We start from the raw sequence: 24,858 nt of genomic DNA, 5'->3' as shown, positions 1-24,858 counted from the left end.
TAAATGGTACTCAGGGTATCTTCCTAAAAACACTAGTAATTCCCCAGAGTTGAATTGAGCTACTGGTGCATTGCAGTGAATTATAGTTCTGAGGGTCCTGGGGCCAATATTTGGCAGGAATGTCTTTTTTTCTCTAATGCTACATGACTGTACTGCATGATATATTTACAAAAGCAGTGGCAATTTCCCGTTGCTGAGTTGGCCTAGTGGTGTGTTGATCTGACTGTAGTTCAGAAGGTCCTGGGTTCAATACTTTGCAGGGGTGTCTTTTTTCTCTAATGTTTCATGACTGTACTGCATGATATATTTACAAAAGCAGCAGAAATCCCCCAGAGCTGAGCTGGCCTAGTAGTGTGTTGCTCTTTCTGTAATTAAGAGGGTCCTGGGTTTGAGATCACTAGCATGGGGGATTCCAGTAACATTGGTGAGCTCACATGCCAGATGGTCCCAGGCATCAGAATTGTATACAGAGCCCTGTTACTGGCCCCGCAGCAGTCTGTCACCATGGTCTTTGACAAGGAGTCCAACCATGACCCTGGATTCCAACATTCCCCAGTGCTGTGCCTAAAAGAATACTCACTCTCTGACTCCTGCAGTGATAAAACTCCAACTGGTTCTGGCTGTATTCCCACCTGTGCAGCTTAAATAATCTTCTTTGCCACCATTGGACCATTTTTAAAAATGCTAATCAAAGTTTAGCACCACACAAACCTGCTAAACTTAGTTGAGTAGTGCTTAAAGTGGCAATTGCTTAGCAGTGTTTAGCGGTATGCAAACCTGCTTAGCTGAGCTGAGGACTGCTTAGAATGGGACTGTTTAGCAATGCTCAAACCAGCTAAGCGGAGCTGAGTGTTGCTGACAATTGCTAAGACAGGTCCTGTTTAAGCATTGCTTAGCTTGGCTTAGCAAAATGTAGCTAAGGGCAAACAAGATTTTTACATAGTAAAAAATATGTATTGACATTAATTACTCATTGATAGTATATTATTATGTGTATGTATTTTATTTTACAGGACCTCGCTGTATGCACTTTAATTACTTTACCTTAGGGTGTGACTGTACTATATTGGACACTTGTGTTTAACGGGAGGTTTTCACCACATATATCCACTGACACTGGAATTCTGCACTAACCTGGTTAACAAATATCAATAACTATGTCAGTAAAAAAAAAACATAAAAATGTATGTAGAAATGCATTCTGATGTAAAAGCTGAATGACCTATCTGCGTATTCAAACAGTGTACCTAATGCACATGAAGCCAAAACTCTAACCATTCAGCTAACTTGGCTGTGAAGGTTTCAGCTATACATTTCTATATAGGTTTTCATTATGTTTAAGCACTACTGAATGACGTGATATGCAGCACAAACCAGCTCAGCTATGCTTAAACTTAACCTTTTGTATAACAATTAAAAGCATCCAGTTTCTATTTCTAGATGTCAACACATGTATATTGCTAAGCGTTGCGCAGCACCAACACAAAAATAAAAAAATATATATAAATAAATTAATTAATACAAATAAAAGGGCAAATCATATTTGCACATTTACTTTCGGTGCCATACAGCACTCTGACAGTACAGTGGGTGTGTTATGGACACTGTAACACACCCCACCACATATACATTTTCATACTAGCCAAAGACACACTTGATTTGAAATTTTAGTGCCATACGGCACTCTGACAGTGCAGGGGGTGTGGTACGGACACTGTAACCCCCCCCATTTGAAATACATATCAATAATTGTAAATAAGTGTTCAAAAACACTCTACTAAAATCTTTTAGTGCTGTACGGCACTATGACAGTGTAGGGGGTCTGTTACAGACACTATAACACAGCCCCTGTGTGAAATACATAACTATAATTGCAAATGTGTCCAAGGACACTTTACTTAAATCTTTTAGTGCCATACAGCATGTTGACAGTGTAGGGGGTGTGTTACACATCTCTGAGCACTGTAACACATCCCCTAGCACTGATTCAGTAATCATGTACACCCCTCTCCTTTAGTAGCGTGCCTTCATGAGTATGCAAGGCGTGCTGCTGAGGAGGAGCTGCAGACATGGCCATGGTACACTCTGTGTAGGGCTTGCACTATTCCTACATAGAGTTTATTAAACCTGGGGGATAGTACTTGCTATAATGCAAATAGTACATACAGTCAAACAGCACTCTTTTCTTAGCACTTAGCTGTTTAACTTATATACAAATATCCAGTTGCTATTTTTAAGAAAGGGACAATTTGGTAATTACTTGACAAGGGTGGTTCTGTGGTTGTATGGCCATGTAGTCAATGTGAGACTGAGGTCCATAACCTGGAAATTAGTGGTCTGCTCTATCTAAAGTTGGATATTGATCCTACATGTTTATTCAAATATATTGTAACAAAAGGAGATACTGCCAGCGCAGCTATCTGGAATTTTGTAAATAGTTATATGTCATTTGTGAATATTAAAATTCAGTACTGTCATCCTCCCAGTGTGTACACCCCCCACTGTTGACAGTGGTGAGGACTGAGGCTCCTTGATTACTGGGCCAGTGCTGGGACATCACATATTAATTGGTGGGCAGTGGCGGGATATCCACATCACATATTATTTGGTTGGCAGTGATGGGATATCCACATATTAGAATTCAGTGGTGTCGATTGAATTCCTATAGCCTGTAAACAGTGGTCACTGAAGAAGGTGTTTGTTCTCTCAATCAGCCAGACAGTGAACATTCAGAGTTCCATATCACAATTGTTTTATTTTATTTTATTTTAGTTTGTTTTTTTGTTAGCTTAGTTAGTCAGGGAGAGCAGGCAAGGATGTCAGCAGAAGAGTATGGCAAGCTGGCAAGGAGCCAGTTGGCTTTGATGTGCCAGGCTAAAGGACTAGTGCATGCCAAACTGATTAAAGCAGAAATTATTGCAGCCTTGGGCAGAGGTGCATCACAGACCAGCAATCAGGAGGACAATCATACTGGCCTTGGGAATGTACAACTCTCAGAAAATGGACAGTTCAACCTTTCTGCAGAGGACTTAACAATCCATCTGGAGTTAAAGAGATATCACTGATTTTTTTTTTCAGTAACTTGAACTCCATATAGTCAAGACCCTATGATCGAGTTTTTGAAAACGCAAAGCTTTTGAATGGATATTGCAGTACAGCAAGGATCTGGAAATTTAACTTTTCCTCACTGTAGTAGAATCTAGGAGTTGGCATATATAATTTGCAGGGGATGTGGGGGGCTAGTGTGCAGGGGAGCTTGCCCCACTACAAAAATGTAAAAAAGGTACACTTTTGTGTTTTTGCTGAAACTCAATTTTATTGTCTCTTTGATATTTTTTTCAAGTTTCCAAAAAGTTGATCATCTGACATAGATTTATATATATATATATATATATATATATATATATATATATATATATATATATATATATATCGGTTGCATTTTCATGATTTCTTCACTGGATGGTACAGTACATTACATTTTCTAGACCTAACTTTGAGTATTAAATGTATATTTATTTATTAGATTACTACTGCATTGATTATATGCTATACTGCATGCATTAAAGGCTTTATCTTTTATTCATGCTCTTATTTCATGCATTTTCATTGACTGAAATGTGTTAATCATTTAAATTGTTATTTTTTCAGATGATCCATGAGTTTATGTTTATTTTGCTGCATTTATTTTCTTGTAAAATGTAGAAAACCATTGGACCGGACCCCAGACTTCTCATAAGCCGCGGGCTCTTAATTCAACAATGGACTGATTCTGATCATAATTAATTTTGCAGTGATTTTAGTTCCCATTATTTTGTTAGACTTTAAATAGAAAGATAAACAGAAAGATAAAAAGACAGACAGATAAAATAGATAAATGTATACAGAGTACAATAATCTGAATTGCATCAACTTGAGCTTTTTTGATTATGATAATAATTGTGATCATCTAGTATTCAATACACTAATGAAGAGTGGTTTGCTTTTAATTCCTTATAAGGAAGCTTCTTCGGGTACCTTTCTCATCAATCTTTTGCTTGGGTTGTATTTTCCAGGTCATCTTTTGCTCAAGTATTATTTCCTCTAATTCACTTGCAGTTTTAGTGTAGAATGGGATCACATGACAGAAAGACTGGAACAGAAAATAATATTTTTTCTGTATTTTTTATTTTTTTTGCTTCCCCACATGCTTACCATCTGCTTTCCTCCAGGAGTTCCTCCCATTAATTCCGAATCAATGACAGACTAGGTGTTTACATTCGCTTACACAGTAAATAAAATTGCACAGTTAGAATACATTAATAAAGGGAGATTGTTGTCCTGCTGTTTTAGTAAGTTTTATGTATTGTTATATTTTGTTCACTTTAGATATGAACACCGACATTCCTATGCAAATCATAAACATTTTACAGAAGCCGTTTAGTACTGAAGAACGGCCGGCACAGTTTCACGGTAGATAGCATTGTCACCTCACAGCAAGAAATTCCCTGTTCAGTTCTCAGCTAGGGTGCCTTTGGTGCAGAATCTGCATGTCCTCCCTGTGTTCATATGAATTTCCTATGGGTGCTCCAGTTTCCTCCCACATTCAAAAGATATGCAGCCGGTGGATAGGACACTCTAAATTGGCCTAAGGTGTGAGTGCATGGTGTGGAAGAACTACCATGGCAGAGCTAGGCACACGGTTGTGTGAAACTTAGTTCTAGATGATTGTCACTGTTGAAGTAACACCCTGATCCCACATGTAAAATGGGAAAAGGGTTGTGGCTGGATGAATGGTTTAGTACTGAAGATTACTTTGGATGGCATAGACAATAGCAATGGCTCTGCTGCAGAAATGCAAACATTTTTAGACACATTAAAGCAGTTTAACAGTCTCAGCCTATACTCTGTTCTGCATTGCTGTGGACTACTCAGATTGTTGCTTCAGAAAAGTTCTTAAGTAATTAACACCTTCATACCTAGCAATCAAGAACTAAACAGTGAAAAGCTTGTTACAGTTTTCATTTCCCTAACCAAGCTTGCACACCCTGAGCTGACAAATGTCAGATCTCCTTGAAATTCATGACTTCAAAAAGACAAGTTAAGTAAGACACTATTTTATTCACTCTGTTTAACCTCATGGTTAGCCCACATAGACTGCTGAACATGCCATATCAAAAGATGTCTTAAAGGGTACTGCTAACAGATCAGTACAACAGCAGAACAGCCTGACTGATTCACTGTATCAGGAAAAAGGAGAGAGCTCTGAAATCCAAGGAAAATCACACACTATTCCATACATTTCTTATCTTGTAGAGATGCAGTTCATATAGAATGTTGAGATATGGCTAAGTAAAATTCAGATAATTTCAGATATGTGGCTAAGTTCATCAAATGATGATAAGAAGTCTAGTTAAATACATTCAAAAGTGAGTAGAACAAAGAATAGTTTGATGTAAAGAAGGAATGCTGTATGAGTGCTGTTTCGACATTTTGTTCATTTTCATGAATATACAGCTTTGAACTGCATTTTGTTAAGCGCCAACTCACAGCATTAAAACAAAGGCTAAGAAGCTAATGTTGTAATAAAGGGTAAGACGTTAATGTTGTGTACCTTAACGTTGTCATCATTAGTTCCAGTTCAAATACACTGCCCTCAGCAAGGGTTTGTACCAACAGCTTTGATCCAAAATAGACTGAAGATTAAAATGAGCCACATACATATACAGTGATAGCTGCTCTCTTAACAGTACCAAAAGATGTTTTGCATACATGAAGTGAGTGCCTTATGGAAATATTTTAACAGAACAATGCAAGTTATATGGTAACTTGTCTCACGAATGCCTATATTTTAAACATGGACTACATACTAGTAGTTGCATGTTACCATTATCTGTCTTTGGTGCACTGTGATACTAATAGACTGAAACTGACCTTCTACATGTAATAGCAAGCCTGTAATGCAGGATTTCACTTATTTATGGTGTCTTCAGTGCTATGGTGCACAACTTCATAAATTACTGTAGCACACTGAGGTCAGGCTCATAAATGTAGTATGTTCACATGTTAGAATTTCATATTCGTCATACTTCTTCTTCTTAGTTCTCCTACTTCCTTTGTCAATCATTACACCCTTTGATCTCTCATCTAGCTGTTCTTCCAGGCATCCTGCTAACAGTTATCACAAACTTCTTCTTTGCTAATCCCTTTAGTTATTAGGTGATGGATGTACGTATACCAAACCATGCTTATCATCTAAAGTTGTATGAATAGCTAAGGATATGTGTACACCAATCCATGCTTATTATCTAAAACTCTATGTATACGTAAAGATTTATGGGCAATGTTGTAGTGTACTGGCTCGATGGTTGTTTCGCACAGGAATGGGCACGGACAAAGTGATTGACAGGACTAATGCCTGGGATGGGGTATGCAAATGATGACTGATTGGCATATCATGAAAATATGCCAGTCACATTTGCATATATTAATTGCTGATTAGATTCTTACAGCTGGAGTATTCATTGTGTAGGGGGATGCAGGGAAGGCATGCCCCCCTGCAAAAGCAAAGGAAAGATCAGTAGTGTGTTGATTAGATTCTTACAGCTGGAGTATTCATTGTGTACGGGGGTGCAGGAGGGCATGCCCCCCCCCCCTGCAAAAGCAAAGCGAAAACTGTAACATGAGGATATTGCTATTTACCTACTGTCTGTTTCTTACAGCAGGAGTATTCATTGTGTAGGTATAGGGATGTTTGTATGCTAAAATATAGCAAATGCATGTACATAAGCGTGTGTTAAAATACAACAAATGCATGTGCAAAGTAAAGCTAAAAGTATTGCTAAAAGTAAGGAATCACAAGGAAAGACCCATGAGATCCCCGGCCTTGTTCTGGCAATGTAAGATGAGCTCTCCAGTCTGTCTGATTCATACGCATAAGGGAAAAGCAAGTCCTCAAGTAATTCACAAAGTATACGACATCTCTGGATTTCAATGAAATAGGTCAGTATGTGTTTGAGTGTGATCTGTGACTCAGCTAAAGCGCACCTATCAAATATCATAGTATTATATATGGATAACATGTTAACTGCCTGGTTAGTACTAACTTTCCCGTTAGTTTTGTTGTAGTCTCATGGCTCTCCGGCCATGCTCTCTTATCAGGATAAATATTCATGCTGATGACAACCACTTTATAGTGGTTATTCATTAGGACAGATAGACATCAACCAGCTGGGGTGGAGTTTGGGTGGTGCTTGCTACTGCACATCTGGTGAGCCAGTACACTACAACATTGCCGATTTATGTATATTAAGCCATGCTTATTATCTAATGCTGCATGTATATTTAGAATATTTATAGATATATAAATTATGATTTAAATTAATAAATATGTTAGTAGGTTTTAATTCATTTATCTAGAAGTAGATATAATTCATGGTATGTGTGTTTAAGGCATTTTGGCTTAGGCTGTGAGGATATGTATATGCATTGGTTGGTGCTGATCAGCTGTTCTAATTAGTAGGGTGGATCAGCTGACTGATGTTTATGTTATATACTGTGTTTTGAATATTTAATTGCATCTGAAGAAGTCTAGTTATCCAGCCAGACGAAAAGCGCTTTATGGAATAAAAAGTTTGCATTACTAGCTTGCAAGTTCGTGGATTTATTCTTTTTGTAGAGCATTAGTCGGTTTGTTGCTGCTGTTTTTTTCCTGGTCTGTCTTTGAAATGGATGAGTCTGCGAATGTTTTGCCTACTGCACCAGCAGGGGAGGAAATTACAACTTTGACTTCTCTAGTCTTGAAGCTGTCTAAGCAGATAGATGTTTTAACTGCTAGAGTTGACTCGTTATCTGAGAAGCCACCATTACCACTACCTGAAAGTACACCTGGCTCACAGCCCACTTCGCTTAGCCAACTGCCTACAGTAAGTGTGGACCCACTTCTAAATTTGACTATTCATGCTACACCTTCGGGGAATTTTAATGATATTCACTGTGATAACATTTTAGTACAAGAACCATTGCGACTTATGAAATCCCCACCCACTAGTTTGAACTCTTGGTTAGAACGGTTACCGTCATTACAGCAAACTTCTACTAGTGAAACTTTGGGTGATTCGGCGCAGAAAACATGTGAACAGAGAATATCACTGGCAAACTAAAGCAGTTGGATGCAAAATTGCTTAAATATAAAACCTTCAGTTAGAACTTGCCTATTTTAAAGAATGTGTCAGTGAGGGTATAGTACCTAAGGGTCTCAGTGTTTGGCAATACCCCACTGGCCTTATAGGCAGTTCAGACTTTCACAAAGATTTGATTAAAATGTTTAACAACCATGGAATTGAACTTTTACGGTTAATTAGTAAACATTACCAAATCATGGTGGATGGTTTACTACATGAAGCTTCCGTTATAGGTGAAGAAATTAAGAAGGATGGTGACTTTCATAGATACAAATACGACTATGAAAGGTCATTCATGAGTATTGACCAGCATATAGAGAAGCTAAAAAGCACAAAGTTTAAAAAATTAAACCGGGACAAAGAAGCGTATGCAAAAGGGTTTGCCTACCCTGCACCACCATTGTCACAATCTGGTATACAGAAAAATTTGGGCATTCAGGAAGTTACTGCAGCAGTAGGTGTGAACTAAACGGCTCTACCTGTTCAGGGATTGGATCGGAGTGAAGAAGGTTGGACATATGTATCCACTAAAAAGAAGAGCAATGCTTATAATAATAACATTAGCAACAATAACACGAACAACGGAGGAGCTTATAGAAGGAGGACTAACTTTGTGGGCCAACAGCATGGTCCAAACAACGGAGAAAATTTTCAATATCCTGCCTCAGGCTACAACCTGAGGCAGGGAGCCCCGAAAGTTTACTACAGTTCACATCAGAAACAATAGAGAGTGAAGGACTGGAAAGTCAGACTTCAGAACTAAATGGATTAAAACACACAGTAGTGTGTAACACGCAAGGTAGCTTTAATATTTTTAATTATTCTGAATTTAAAGTGGATTTGGTGCTGGCTGATTTGCTAGCAAAAGGACTTGCTTTTGTCCCCACAGTAAAAACTAACATAGCAGAATTGATTACAGATTTTTAACTGTTTACAAGAAAATGTAATTTTAAAGTTTTGTTTGGGGAGGGGCAACACACAGTAACACCATTTTATGTATCTAGTACTTTCTGCCCTCAATTACAACCTAGTTATGGCATTTTGGGAACAGGAACACATTTTTGGAGTGACCCACATTATGGAACAGATTAATTTTTATACTCGCTTCCTAAATAATATATTTATTTTATTCAAAGGAAACAAAAATGAAGCCTTGTCCTTGGTTAATCAGTTGAATAACACTACTGATTTTTTTAAAATTTACACAGTGTTTTAACAATGATAGAATATCTTGCCTGGATATAGATTTAAGAAAGGACAGGATAAACAAATGTTGGAAAGCAAGTATATTTAGAAAGGAAACTTATTCCAACACATATCATCATTATAGTAGTTGCCACCCATCATTTCAAAAACGTTCCGTAGTAAAAGAACAATTAGTAATGGTGGCCCAAATGGTCTCAGATGAACAGGACTTTTTGGAGGAATGTAACAAACTAGTAGAAATGTTTAAAAGGAGGGGCTATCCGGATGTATTATTGGATGAAATAAGTCAAGAGGTAATAAAAAAGAGAATTTTAGGTACTTATAGACATATTTTAGTCCCTAAACCCTCTAACATAGGTTTAGATAGTGTTATTGCCCAAGAGGGCACTTTACTGGATGAGCTATCTAGCAAACCTGTGGACCCATGTAGTCTTATTCTCACATTTTATATGGATAGCTACGATTTTGTAAACATAATATGAAAGAATTGGGAATTTATAAAAACAGACCTACCTACTGTTAAAGAACTACATGATTTTTCTAAGGTAGTTTTTAAGAAAGGTAGGAATTTGAAGAATCTATTAGAAACTCATAAACCTATTAATTTTAGTACAAAACATAGGGGCATGTATAAATGTCATATGTGCCCATATTGTAGATACATAGAGGTAGGGACAAACTTCTCTATCACAGGGGTTAGATATACTACTAAACATAGGTTTGATTGTAATGCAAAAGGAGTGGTCTATCTTGTTAAGTGTCACAGCTGCCCTGCCTTCTATATTGGAAAGACTGATAGAAGGTTGAGGGACAGAGAATATGAACATTTGTATAGCATTAGAAATAACAAACTAGACAATGCCTTAGCTAGACACACTCACTCTTTTCCTAATCATGGTTTTATGTTTAGAGCTATAGAATGTGTAACCTCAGATGCTAGAGGTGGCCCAGTACATTTGTTACTTTAAAAAACGGAATTGTTTTGGCAACTACGTACGTTTGCATGTCTCTATCCAGGTCTTAATGAGATGTATTCTATCAAATGTATTTTAAAACTGAAAAGTCTTTTAAGATAATCACAGCTATATATTTTTAAAGCAGTTTTTTAAAAATCTTTTAGAGCAGAAATGTATATTATTCTACATAGCAAACATTTTATAAATTTTAAATGTTATGCATATTATATTATATTATTTTACTAAATAGAGTTGTCCCAGTAGGAGCGATGTATGACTTATGCATCATTAGTTTAACTGTTTTAGTTTTTTAAATTACATGTTTTTTGGAGTATGTACATAATTAAAGTCAGAAACTCGTTTATAGGTATGGTTTCTGACTTCTATACTTTTCATATAGTATATCAAGTATTTTATATGTTTTTAGAATACTTATAGATATATAAATTATGATTTAAATTAATAAATATGTTAGTAGGTTTTAATTAATTTATCTAGAAGTAGATATAATTCATGGTATGTGTGTTTAAGGCCTTTTGGTTTAGGCTGTGAGGGTATGTATATGCACTGGTTGGTGCTGATCAGCTGTTCTAATTAGTAGGGCAGATCAGCTGACTGATGTTCATGTTATATACTGTGTTTTGAATATTTAATTGCATCTGAAGAAGTCTAGCTATCCAGCCAGATGAAAAGCGCTTTATGGAATAAAATGTTTGCATTACTAGCTTGCAAGTTCGTGGATTTCTTCTTTTTGTGGAGCATTAGTCGGTTTGTTGCTGCTGTTTTTTTCCCTGTATGTACACCACACCATGCTCATTATCTAAAGCTCTATGTACACCTAAAGCTGTATGTATACCAAACCATGCTTATTATCTAAAGCAGTATGTATACCTAAAGATTTATGTAAATCCAACCATTGTTTATTATCCAAGGATCTGTGTATACCAAACCATGTTTATTATCTAAAGCTCAAAAGTTATGTATATCAAACCATGCTTATTCTCAAAACCTGTACATATACCAAACCATGCTTATTAGCTAAAACATTACCTGAAAATCTTCCTGCACATGTTTGTACATATGTTGCTTTGTTAGCTTTGTGAACATCCATCCATTCACAATCCCTTTTTCCCATTTCTACACATGTGGTCGGGGTGTAATTTCAACAGTGATTATCATCTAAAACCAAGAATTACATTACCAGGTGGCTAGCCCTGCCACAGTATTTCTTCCACATCAAACACACACTTATGGACAATTTAGAGTGTCCAATTCACCTACTGCATCTCTTTAGAATGTGGAAGGAAACCCATACGAATATAGGGAGGACACGCAGACTCTGCACAAAAGGCATACCAGCCAAGAATCAAGCCAGTGAACCTTCTGCTGTCAGGTGATAACATCATCTGCTGTGCCACTGTGCTGCCTGCTGTTATGCTCTATCTAAATTGTATTACTCTCCCTATGTAACCGTATATAATTTCTGGAGCTTTTTTCCCAGGACCTACGCTGAAAATGGGAGTCTGCCCAGTCAGACACTCCCAGGAAGCAAATACAAATAAATAAATAAATAAATAAATAAATAAATGAATAAATAAATACCCCTTCAGCTTTTGTGGATGCATGAAATATATTATTAATGAAAGATGGGTGGAGTCATGAAGCACTACCTCCCAATCTTCATCAGGTTATTTTCAAACAAGAAATGATAACGCTGGATACAAGAAACCAGTGTTGCTCATATGGTATTCATATGGTTTTTAAAGTTAGTTTGTATTAAAAAACAGTAAAATGTCTACTTTGTAGCTAATTCTGTATGTCCACTGTTAATGCTCCTGATGTTATACATGTATATTATCCTTTTGATCATGTATAAATCATAATCTTCATTCAAACTAACATCACCCTTAATTTAGTCTTTTTAAAAATTTAGTGCACAGTCACATGATACATAAAATAGCTAATAATATGAAAAAAGCCAATTAATTACCCAATAGAAAATGATACAAGTATTACAGTTATCTCATAGCTAGTAAAAGCATTAACTAGCATTCAATATTTAATCCTGGAATACTAAAAACCTTTGTATGAAGTTTCCATTTTAAATTTTTAACTTCTAACAAGTTGTTAGTTTCCCTCTCACAGTGTTAATAGAAAACATCATCAAACATACTTATTGAAATCACAGCAGCCTGTGGTTACTCAATCCATTGTTTACTTCTTTAATTTTGATGGACTTAACATGCATCTGTGTGAGTTCACACAGCCGTCAACTTGGTTTGGCATATATAAAACCTTCAGAACCTGTTTATTTAGTTATGTTATTCAATTTGTTAACTGAGTTTTTCAGCTGATTCAAAGACTGTTTTCAGCCATTACCTGGGCCAATAGGCAGCAAGCACCCAAGAGAAATTATATACACTGAAATGCAACATTATATGAGTAGGTAAACAGAAGTGCATAGAGTTGTATCAGTACTATCATTGAGAATAATATCATTGTACTTCAAGTATTAAAATAAAGAATAATAAATTATAAATACAAATAGTAATAAAATGCCAGTATCCAGGAATATTGATATTCTGTTAGTATTGCATAAAATGTCATCTTAGGCATGCACCTGTGGTTAACCTGTATTATCAAAACATTGGAATTTATACTGCTTCGTGGGATGTGACTTCAGCTGCCTTTGGAATATAGGGAAAACAATGATTGATGGAATTTTCATACTTAGTTTGTTCCCTAAAATAGGTGTAAGTTTATAAATTGATTTTTCTGAGAAAGTTAAAGTGCATGATGGCCTTTGCTGTTGGAAATTACATTGGCTTCTTGGTTGGTAACCTACATTTCTCATGAACAACACTTAAACACTGGGCAATGCATGCAACTCCACTGGAAGTATGCATTGTTCTCTAAATTTATGTATTTGCACCATTTACATTTCAAGCATAGATATGTACTCCCCTTAGAATAACAACTGTACTATTTATATGTCCTAGAATACCTTTCAATTTCTCTTTTGTTCACAAAAGATAGTGCAGAACCAATAATTTTAACTAACTCATTGCCCTCTTGCGACAAGTAAAAAAACAGACAAGTTTGCCTTTGCAACCAATTTATTATTAAAGTTAGTTCAAATTAAAGGTCAATACTAAGTTATAGGCAAGCATAACAAACTGAACATTATCAAATCCTCATGAGATAAGTAAAGCAGCCCCAAATCTAGAGTCTGAGTATGTACATTAATCCCCCCTCAGACAGATCAGATTACCCACCAATATCAGGGATTAATACTCTTTGCTTATAAAGAAATTGTCTTTAAAAAGCACGACTTTTCAGTTTTCCCAACCTGTCAGCATGATAATAGGATGGTGAACTACAATGGGAGAATATAAAGAGGGTCTAAAGCCATGAGTCGACCACACACCAGCATGCATGCACATGCTATTCCCCTGTTCAAGGTCTCTTTTCTATAGACAAATAATTTTGGTATATAACAGGATTGAATTACCAAACACTCAAGGAATCAGCAATTAATATTTGGGATAAAATTGTTATTAACAAAGATAACTGTAAATTCAATAAGTTAGGACTCAATTTGTTCAAGTGAATTCCTTCAGTCATAAAAATCCTGTCTGCCTTTGATAAGTCACCATAACTCTCAATTGTCCAGATTTCCATAGAATGACCAGAATTTTGGCTCATATTTTTGGTTTATTCCTCATAAAATGTGTCATTTTCTGTCAAATCATTGAGGATTGAAGTCACTACAGAATGACAAACATTTGAGTTTCAGTCTTCATATCCTTCAGAAAATACATGCCAAGGGCACGTGGCCAAGATGTCACAGTGAGAACAGCACTTTTCTGATGCTCTGCCTGCGAATTCTTGTTTCTGACAGGGTTTTCTTAATTTTATCCTAATAACACTGAAGATTTTTATTCACAAGTGTTCTTTCTACTATTGTGGATTTTTATTGGGAAAAAATTTCAAACTTCTAGTGACTTTTTCTCACAAATTACCTGTCAGAACTTCTACAGCTGTATACAGTTTACTGCAATTATGAGATATTCAAAATCTTCAGTTCAAGATAGCTCCATGAAAAAAGAACTTCAAACTATAATTACCAGTATACAAAACCTTTCGATAAAAATTGATAACTTGGAAAATATTATGGAAAATATGAAGAAAGAAAGTAAGAAACAGATTGAAGACTTGAAAGAAATAATAAAACATTCAGAGCAGATATCAAGCATAGAAGTATCAGTAAATGCAACAGATGGAAGACAAATGGACAATGACATTCAAATCAACTTTCTTCTAAAACAAAATAACTCTCTAATAGAAAAAAATAGAAGATTTGGAATCAAGATCAAGAAGAAATAATGTCAGAATCTATGGAGTACCTGAGAAGATGGAAGGAAACAATATGATCATCTTCTTAAATGAATGGTTTCCCAAGACACTAAACCTGCCTGAAGCCCTATCTTTCGGAATAGAGAGGGCTCACAGATCATTACCAAACTCATCTACTTCAAAAAAAAAAAAAAAACAACTTCAGTGAGATCCATTATTGTTAAATTCCTATCTACACAAGATAAAGACTTAGTACTGAGAACTGCATGGTTGGGAAACCCATTTCAAATCAATAGAAGGGATATTAGATTTGACAATGACTACACATCTACAACAACAATAAAAAGAAAAGCATGTATTCCCCTCATCAAGGACTTAAAAAAGCTGGCATAAAAGCCCAGACACTTTTCCCAGCCTGAATAAGGAGTACTCTTCCAGATGGACAGAAAACATTCAACTACCTTGTAGATGGAACAGATTTTGTTAAAAGAAACAACTTATTAGACACAGTAGAAGAAATGGAACTGTCTTTGCCAAGCCTTTAAAGACAAGATACCAATGGCAAAACTTCAATAAATGACAAAATCAGCAAAAAGCTTAAAGGAAAATAAATCACATAATCTTTACTTTTATTATTTCTAAGTGGATAAAATCCCCTTAAAACATAAGAAACAAACAAATCATAAGGTAAAAATCTTAAAATATACTTTTACAAGCATATATAATCATTTCATATTCTCACTTTTCTCTTGCTTCTCACTCATAATTTACTGTCTCCCTTCTTCTCTCTCTCCTTCATTTTTTTTTTTTTTTTTTTTTGTGGTTAATATATATGGAAATGACTATCTCTTGTGAAATGGAAGTGGTATCCTTTCTTGTTTGGTATCAGAATGGATGAGTGAAACAGTCATGGTTGTTAGCTGTTTAGTGGGAAAGAGATGGGGGAGCAATTTAATTCTGACTGACAGCTTTTAGTTAACAAAATCAGTATACAAATGACAATAAACAAATAATTACTTATGATATGCATTATTTTCAAGGAATCGCTTTGTATGCTTAGAGGAGGTATTGCTCGTGAGAAAATTGCATGCTAAATGCGTAGAATGGACGTTGCAGGATTGTATGGGATTGGCTTCAGGCTGAATGTGTTTTTTTTTCTGCTTGCATTTAATCCTGGCTTTCTGACTCACGCGTACTACAAATGAAATATTAGTCCAGTTAATATTAAATTCACTAACCTCAAGAGGTTTGTTGGTGCAAGAATTATCTAAATCTTCAATGGATTTAATGCTCGAGATCCTCTGCTGTTTTTCAGTCCCTCACAGCCATTACATGAATGCAGTAATGTAAATGTGCACGCTAGATGACCTTTGAACTTGCATCGCACATTACTGAACATCCACGACAGAGAAAATGGTAAAATAATGGCCGTTGCAACATTCTATTACGTTTATAAGACTTTCAAAACATACCAAACTGTGAGTTCTTTTTTTTAAAATGCAAAACTTAGCTGTAATATGCACTATTGATGCTTAATTTCACTAACTTGTTTATTTTGTTTAATTGTATAGTGAAGAAGCAACAAAATCAAATATCAAAGTTAAGGCAGTCTTCTTGTTGCAGATAGACTAGTTTATAATTGCTTGCTAGGTGAAACTATATTTGTTTCAGACATTGACAAAAGGGAAATTTATTAACCAGTTCCATTTAAGAGTCGTTTAAGATAATCTTGTGATGACAGTATACATGCATTTCAGTAGCAGCTATCTTTTAACAGGAATGCATTTTTATTGAATCAGTGGCATTAACCATTGTCAGATGTTTTCTGTATGTAACAAATAAATAAAATGTCACTTGTTTTCATTGTATGCATTGTAAAGTAATACTTTTAGATGCACATTACAACTTTATTAGTAATATGCACAAAAATATTTATCTGTCATATTTATACTTGAGTGTTTCAGCCATTACACACAGGGCTATCTGAGGAGGAGTACCTGATCTGTGATATATAGCAATAAGTAGCCTGTGTTTTTGCTTATTTTTAGTATTTATCGATTATTCTAGATATTTATAACAATTGTATTGTATACTGTATACTTGTACTGTATTTCATAGCTATTGGCTCACTGCTGGTTTTCTGCTGTGATAAACATTTCTGTAGTGTTTCCTGCCTAAAATAGTTAAGGTCGTAGCTGTAATATTGTCCACATTCCTGACTGTGTTTGTGATAAACATTTCTGTAGTGTTTTCTGCCTAAAATAGCTTCCCACTCTCCCTCCCTATTGGCATCTTTTCTTTATACCTGCTGGCCTTGCAGTTGCCCGCTCCTACTCTAAATTTGATCTTGGACGCTCCTCCCATCTGGTGTCATTAGCTCATTCTGCCTAATACTGAGAGAACATCTGAGAAGGCCAACCCACTTAGTTTCTTTCCTTCTGTTCCTCCTTTCTCCCTTACTTACAAAAAAAATTGCCTGAATCTTCTTGTGTTCTGACTGTGCTTCTCAAACATTTTGGAAATATAGAGTGCATTTTAGTGCAGTTATTAAAACTGTATTTGCCTTAATATTGCTACAACTCAAGTGCTCTAGGTTGCACTGCATCTGAATTATTTTAGTGTTGTTTTAGCTGCTTTTCTGTGTATATATATATATATATATGTATAGACTTTTCTGTATATGTAGACTAGCTACTTATTCTACTGTATTACTGCATCTTAAATTGTTTTTCAATTGTGCACTTGCCTTACTTCATTTAAAAAGTTTTAAATTGCTAATTTTGTAGAGTTTAATTGCATTTACTGTTTAGGGCTATGCATTCAAGTGTGTTAGCCTTTTCTCTGTTTATTTACTGTATTATTGCATTGTTTAGCCTGTTTTAACCAAAAAAAAAAAAATACTATCTTGTTTGCTCGTTTCCCACATTTCCTAGCTAGTATAATCCAGATCCTAGGCTTTGCTGTTCTCAGGACTTTATTTTCTGTGTTCAGAGCTATCCAGACCTTGCTGTGGTAGAGGGAAGTCCTACTGCTTACCAGTGGGAGTGGTGAGCATTGTACTGCCTATCTAACACTAGAGGAGTGGTTTCCAGCTCTGAAATTGTATTTTATTAGCCATTTGGGCTGATTTCTATCCCTTTCAACTTTCTGGCTTAAAAACAAGTGTGTTTGCATGTTTTTGCATCATGCAGCACTGCAGGGCTACAGTTAAACTATTCCAGGTGTCAGAAAGTCTGCTCTTCAAATATTCCCTTAGAACTAGCTGATTTCTCAGTAATAGCACTAAAATCTGAACCCCTGTGACTAGCACTTGCTCTAGAACTTTCTGGAAAGCACTAGGAAGCCTTAAACTGACTCAAGCACTCAACTCTCCTTGTTAATAAGGAGAAATTAATTGTAGGCACTAAACAGCCTATAATTGCAATAAAAAAGCACCTAAACAAGCATGTCCAAGGGTCAGCTTCTGTTGATTTCTCCTGTCCATCTGGTGAATCTGGGCATACTGGGGCAATGCTGCAACTGCCTCATGTACACAGACAACCCTCTCCTCTTACCACTCAACACTACAACCTGCGAGAGATGCAGTTACATAGCCAAACTGGAAGCAAAGCTCTCTCCAGCCAAGATTGTGCTAGACAGTCAAGAGGAGAAGGTTAACACCTGCACTACACCTCAAGCAACACGTAGCCCTTCAAAACCCACACCATCAACACCTACACATAGCAATGCTAAACCCACATATGAGGAGGCCCTTAACATTAATCTGCCCAAGCAACAAGGTCCTCCGAAGCTGAAAAGCAAACACCAGTCAAAATCAAAATAACACCTAGCTCACAACACCAGTGTGCCACCCAACAACAGCCCCTAAGGTAAGACAATGTACCCAACACTTTAGTCATAGGTGACTCTATAGTCAGGCACACTGATGTCCCACTCACCAGGCTGAAAAAGGAGAAAATTACAGTCAGCTGCCTGTCGGGTGCCAGGATCCACTACATAACGCATGCACTCAAGTCACTCCACAACAAGTACAGATATGACAATGTCATTGTCCATGTTGGAGTGAATGACTTAAGACATACCTCCCTGGACTACATGTAAAGAGACATGGAAGAGTTCTCAGATCATGTGGCCCAGGCAGGTATGACCCTAGCCCTGAGTAGTATCCTGCCTTCACCCAGAATGATACCACAGTATAAGGACAAAATGATTGACTTCAACAATTGGCTAAGCTTCTGGTGTCATTCAAAGGGGATCCAGTATCTGCCTGCCTGGGACAACATGATCGACAAACTACGATGCTTTGCCAGAGGTGGTCTGCACCTGTTGCCCCTGGGATTTAGGTTACTGGCTAAAGCTCTTGCCACCTCTATAGTGCCTTTTTTAGGCAAGGTTTAAAGGACAAAACCACCACTGTAAAATATATAAGCATGCAAAATCTGAAGGTAATGCTAATCAATGCTAGAAGTCTAAACCTCAAAATGCACTCTCTCGAGGCACTCCTAAAAATGGAGAACATCGATATATGTGCAGTAGCTGAGATCTGGTTCAAGGCCCCAGAGAGCACCCCTGCAATACCAGGCTACAACTCTTACCACACTTTTCGGCCATGAAACCAAGACCAAAACACTAAAGGTGGAGGAGTGTCCATATTCACCAAAGATATTCACAACTCCAGGCTAGTTGCCCAACACAATGCATCTGAAATTCTCCAAGTGCAACTAACACTAGGTAAGACTGCAATCCAAACTGTAGCTTGCTACAGATCCCCCACCATGCCCCAAGATTCTAACCATACCTTTCTAAACATATTAAGATACAATCAAACACCATAATACTGGGTGATATCAACTACCCTGCCATTAACTGGGAAAACTACTTGGGTACCAACACTTTTTCCCAACGGTTCTTGGAATTCATAAATTCCAGTGCCCTGGATCAACTAGTCCATTGTCCCACCAGGGGCTCCAATATCCTAGACCTGGTCATTACCAACATAGGAGATAGATGCTCCACATCAGTGGTCACCCCCTCATTGCTCAGGTCTGACAATAAGCTAATCACCTTTGACATCCACATTCCACCCCCACCTCCCAATAAGGAAACCTCTGTAAAAAACGTCTCCAAAGCAACTTCATGCTACTCAAGTCAGAAGTGACAAACTTCATGACATCAATGCAGAGGGGAGCTGAAAGTTCGACTGTGGAATCCTACACTAAGGCACTGTATGAGTACATCCACTCGTGCATGAATCGTGCCATCCCAAATAGAACCAAGTTGCTCTCCTACAAAAAAAGGAAGCCAATCTGGTGGTTCCCCTGCCATAAACAAACTATACAACAGAAGGAAGAAACTGTTGGAGAAAAGAAGAAAATTGCAGGATGCAAAAACCTTCCTTACCAGCCTCAGTAAGAAGCTGAGATCCCTCATAAAATCCTCCAAAGCTAGTTATGAAAATAAAATTGCCAAAGATTCCAAAGACAACCACAAGGCATTCTGTAGTTATGTCACAAATCTAAATGGCAAAGCTCAGATCTCCTCTGAGCTACATCAGAATGGCATTAAATATACTGATCCCAAGGATATTGCCAATATCTTGGCAGACAGATTTGATGCCAACTTCACCCCCCCCCTCACCCCCTAAAGGGCCCATCTCAATACCAAAAGATTGCCAAATTCTGGTAATCATGGCCACACAGGTAGAAACCACACTCTCCAAAGCTAAGAATATAGCATCCATGGGACCAGACAACATCCCAGGCTGTGTACTACATGAACTACAAAATGAACTGGCACCTCACTTAAGTGTCATGTTTAATCATAGCCTCACCTCAGGCTTCATGCCCACTGAGTGGCACACAGCTACAGTTATCCCACTCCACAAGGGGGGATCCACCTTGGATCCTGGGAACTACCGTCCCATCAGTCTGACAAGCCTGATCTGAAAGGGCATGGAATGCATTATCATGGAAATTATAAACAAAGAAATTGGCAACCTTCAAACACTAGACCCCACCCAGTTTGGGTTTGTGAAGGGCTGATCTTGTCTCCTGAACCTGATTGACTTCTTTGAATCAGTCTCCAGAGATGTTCAGGAGGGTAAAGCTGTCCACACAGCCTATCTGGACCTCGCCAAGGCCTTCAACACCATCCCACACTCTGGAATCATAGATAAACTTACTAAGCTGGGCATAAATCCCTAAGTCACTCAATGGATTGCCAACTGGCTTACTGACAGAACCCACACTGCAAAAGTAGCCGACTCCAAATCCAGCTCCAGACAAGTGACAAATGGAGTACCTCAAGGTTCAGTTCTGGGACTGCTCTTGTTTGGCATCTACTTCTCTGACATACAGGCCAACACTAAGGGACTCTGACTATCAAAGTTCATAGATGACTGCAAACTGTTAGCCATTATTGAATCCCCAAGTGATGTGGATATTCTACAAATGGACCTTACAGAAATAGATGCTTGGTGCCAGAGCCATGGGCTCAAGCTTAATGCCAAGAAATGTATAATTATCCCCTTTGGGGAAAAACCATGTACCTATAAATTACTACATAGGTGGCAGTACACTAAACACCGAAAGTGTGATGAGAGACTTGGGGACACAGGTGGACAGTAGTCTCAACTTCGATAACCACATTGCCACAACAGTCAGGAAATCCTTCTGTGTGGCACACTTCATCACTAAGGGCTTTTCATCCAGAAAAAAGGAGGTCATTGTCCCACTGTACTCATCCCCTCATTAGACCCATTATAGAGTACAATGCCCCATTTGGTATGTACCTCACAAAACATCTGCAACAGCTGGAAAGGGCGCAGAAATACCTCACTAAAAGAATCACATGACTAAAGCAGATGCCCTATTCTGACCATCTTAAAATCTCCAGCTATACTCTGCGGCATATCGTCTACTCAGAAACTATCTCTGCATAACATACAAGGCCATGTCAAACCCTGAGCTATTTGACATGCTCCACTTAAAGAAATCCCAATCGCTCAGAGGCACATGCTCTAGGGATCTAAACCTTGTTATCAGAATGACAAAATATTCTTGAGGGATAGGTTCTTGACCCAGAGACTCCCCATACTCTGGAATAGACTGCTCATACATGTCAAGCAGAGCACCTCCTTGGCCCTCTTCAAAAAAAACCTTGATGATTGGATGGGAGATAGGAAATTCACCCCGGGGATCACATCAGCCTCCCTGCTAGACAGGGTTCCAGGGAAGTAAATATTGTGGGAAGAAATATCCAGGGAATTGTTATGGCTAGGCTTGTATAGGCCCTAGGGCTGATAGCCTAGTACCAACCTATGAACCTATAAAGAACTGCTAATATTAGGGGAACAAGACTATGTTAAAGATACTTATACCATACAATTATGCATTTAGATGATAGACAGGTGAATGGCACCCTGAATTGCAAATGAGAAAGGCATTTATCATATCTAAGAAAGAAATTATATATTAAATATATAAAATATTTTTTTTCTTACACAATGAGCCAATACCAAGTATAAAGCAAACAACGTATAGACTGAAAGGTTCACTAGGACTTGAGATGTAAGTAAAGAGATATGTCATATGTATAATTACATGGATTAAAATATGTAGTTATTGGACCCAAATAGCAAATAAAAATAAATTAAAGGCTACAGCTAGTATACAACCAAAATCATGTTGATGTTATAATAACATCAATAATGTCTAGTTTTAAGAAGAGGGTGGGGGTGGGGGAGAGGGGTTTGAAGTGGGGGAAAGGAAACATACAGTACAGAATATACATAAAGTAAATAAGTTATTTGGTAACACTATACTTTGATTGGATGTCTTAACATTATACATGGAATCTTTAAACAAATCATCCTAGTAGTTGTCTGTACACTAATGTTGGTAGAGTGGGAAGGTGGATGGGGAAGAAAAGGGTGATAGAAGTAAGTTTAAAACACAAACATAAAACTTCATATGAGGCATTTATTCTTCACAGAATGACCATAGGAATAGATAGCCACTTCATATATGGAAAATATAACATAGTTGGAAAATAAACTTTACTGTAATTAAAGTTTTTTTCACATGATGTTTCTGTGTATCTGAAATAAATTTTCATAAAATTAGAGAACTCACATAGATTAATCACAATAGAGAACTTCTTGAAATGTTAATAACTTGTTTTTTACTATCATCTATACATAACTGTGTATAATACTATATATTTATAACTACATGTAATTAAAGAATGTGATACTTAATATAGTAAACATTATCAAAGAAGTATCGAACCACATTGAGCTGTACATTTCAACAAGTACAGGCAGAAGCATTTTTTTGATGCTCTCTGACTAGAAGTCGAAAGTTAGAAGAAGGTAGCTTTGATGACTTGTTCATCAAACCAGGAATTTATTATTCCATGTTGGGAGATGTATATAGTTTTAAGTTTTTTATTAGTTATACTTAGTTCTAATATTTGCCTATAACAACATTCAGGAAATATATCTATATATATCAAAATGTTCTCTTATAAATGTGTATCTTTAAATGTCAATGGCCTTAATAACCCTATAAAAAGAGGAAGTTTAACTAAATATTTAAGAACTAACAAAGTAGATATAGCTTTTCTTCAAGAAACTCATATCATAAAGAAAGACTTAGATAAAATGTCTTTTAATGGTTATACTGTACTTGTGGAATCTCATTTTCAGACCAAGAGAAGAGGCACTATGATATTATGGAAAAAAGAATTACGGATACCCAAAATCATAGATACATATTCAGACAAGAATGGTATGTTATGCTTAGTAATATTAGATATAAATAGAAGATAAATAACTCTAGCCAGTACATATTGGATACCTGGTATTGGTGCAGAAACAGCGAATAAATATCTGGACTTGATCTCTATTAAATCCAAAGGAGAAATTATATACGGAGGTGACTTCAATTGTATTCTCTCTATAAATGACACTGTTAAAAATGAACAATTCAAAATGTCTGCCCCAGTGAAAAAAATTGAATAACTTCATTAATTCATCAGATCTTAGAGACATATATGACATAAAAGAATAAGAATTATTAAAGTACATACATTATTCATACAGATATGGAACGCAAACAACTATTGATAAAGTGTTAGTTACTAATAATTTCTAAATTACATGAAGTTTTAATTTGATCTTGTCCACTGTCTGACCACAATGCCCTTTTCTTCAAAGTTAGGATCACACCAAAAGATGTAATAGCTTGGTAAAGATTACCAGCATATATTACTAAAATTAATGGGTTTAAAGAATGGTTACTGAATGAGACTGGGATATTCCTTGCTGTTAATGATAACAATGACATTTCTAAAACCATTGTCTGGGATTCATTAAAATCTTATCTATATGGTAAAATCAAAAACTGGCATCTAAACAAAAAGAAATAATGGGATGATGAACTAATAAAAATACAATCAAAAATTGATGCACTAAAAAGGAATTTAAACACCAAAGACATAAATCCTGAATTAAAACAACTAAATATACACTTAACTGCAATATAGACAGTTGTGTCACATGTGAAATTGGTTATTGTCCCATTGATGTGACTGAACCTACCTGTTGGTAATGAGTTTTAGTTAGGTGTTGTTACTTTAGAATTTTTGTTGTTTAAATTTTGCAAATAAGTATTTACAAAGTCAGTTATTTTTATGTTAGATTCACTATCTGGCAAGATTGCCAAATTTATTGGTTGTGTTTTTGACAACCTTCTGACAATTTTTAACAATTTTTAAATTTTAGTTGAGTATTTAAGTTTGTTGGTTCACTTAAGTAGTGTTTCCACATTTTATTCAGTGTTTACATAGTGAGTGAGTTTGTTTCACTCACTACTTGTTCCCCGCCTGTTAATAACGTTTCATGAATGAGTAGTGACGTAACCCATGAGCCATCTAGCGATTGGGAGTAGTATCACATGATGTTTTATGTTTTCATTTAAGTGGTAGATTATTGCATATAGAATGTGGATTGCATTTGAGAAAGTTGGATTATGGATGACAAAAAGTGCTTCATGCATTTTATTTCTTGTTAATAAACGCATTTTTGATGTTAATAACAGCTGTTTGCTTTCGGAACACATACAGATTGTGGTTGGACTCTCATGTGGCTCGCAGCCTGATCCCTGCCTTTTGCCTAG

The sequence above is a fragment of the Protopterus annectens genome, chromosome 2.part1, assembly GCF_019279795.1.
Source record: "Protopterus annectens isolate FY-2018-M chromosome 2.part1, PAN1.0, whole genome shotgun sequence".
Classification (NCBI taxonomy): Eukaryota; Metazoa; Chordata; order Ceratodontiformes; family Protopteridae; genus Protopterus; species Protopterus annectens.
Note: the sequence above shows the minus strand (reverse complement) of the source record.